Raw genomic sequence first — 1,122 nt, 5'->3', positions numbered from 1 at the left:
ATCATTAGATTAATTATAAAATATATTTTATAGTAAATCTGTATGATAGCATAAATGTTAATACTATGTTTTCTAAATTAGTTAAAGTGAAGAAAGTTTAACTTGTCTCAAACCTAGAATTATATTTTTTTCTGAACGGAGGAGTATCTAATTTTGAAAACCTGTGAAATGGTCCAAATAAATACATTTCTAGCTGTGTAGCTAGACAAAGGTTCATCTAGATATATAGCTAAAAACATATTTATTTTGACATGGAGAGAGAGTAAAATAGACGTTGCATCTCACAAGGCAACAAAAACACCTTTAAACCTGCTTTTCAGCTTCTAATAATAATGCAAATACTCTGATCCCTTTGTCCACAAATGGATGCAACTATAGGATTAACATTTATGTCTCCACTATGTTTACTTCAAAAATATATGTCACAATTAATTAAAGATACTTATTTTGTATCATAAATGTTAGCACATTTTGTATAACTTTTAGGCAAAATTTGTTGTGGGACATTGGACAAATGTATAATTGGCCAGTGAACATCACCAACGTCAAAATTTGCTGGCGTACATTACAAATTCATGGTTCCTTACCTTTGGCACCTCCTTCTTCCCCAAGCTCTTCACTGCGCCGTCCCAAGTCTGCCTGTGCGCTGCCATCATGGGCACACGCCGCCTAGCGAGGCCGCGCACCCCCGACCAAGTCACGAGCCCCTGGCGAGGCCGCGCCTGGTGTAACACCTCTAGTGTTATGAGCTCGCTAAGCACCAAGATTATGGCCTGAGAGATAGATCTAATAATATAGTGAGTTCGTTTACTTAGCGTAAAGAGGTGGCGATGAAAACTCCTAACAAAAAGAATAGAATGAGTTTTCTTAATTGCTGGCATGAAAACAATTTCTATGAACAACGGCCAATTATAACTGGAGTATAGTGTGGAAATAAAGATTTGAGAGCAAGTTACGTAGCTGGGTTTGGAGAATAATAATGTCAGCTAGTATTTTTGGAAAGCTCGGAAATCGAATTGAAATTAAATCCACTCTTCATGGTTAAGTCAGCAAACAAATGATTATGTTTAAAGTGCTATCTTTGGTGAATTATATAGTGGAACATACTTAAATAGTGCTTTA

This window comes from Miscanthus floridulus, chromosome 8 (assembly GCF_019320115.1).
Source record: "Miscanthus floridulus cultivar M001 chromosome 8, ASM1932011v1, whole genome shotgun sequence".
Taxonomy (NCBI): domain Eukaryota; kingdom Viridiplantae; phylum Streptophyta; class Magnoliopsida; order Poales; family Poaceae; genus Miscanthus; species Miscanthus floridulus.
Note: the sequence above shows the minus strand (reverse complement) of the source record.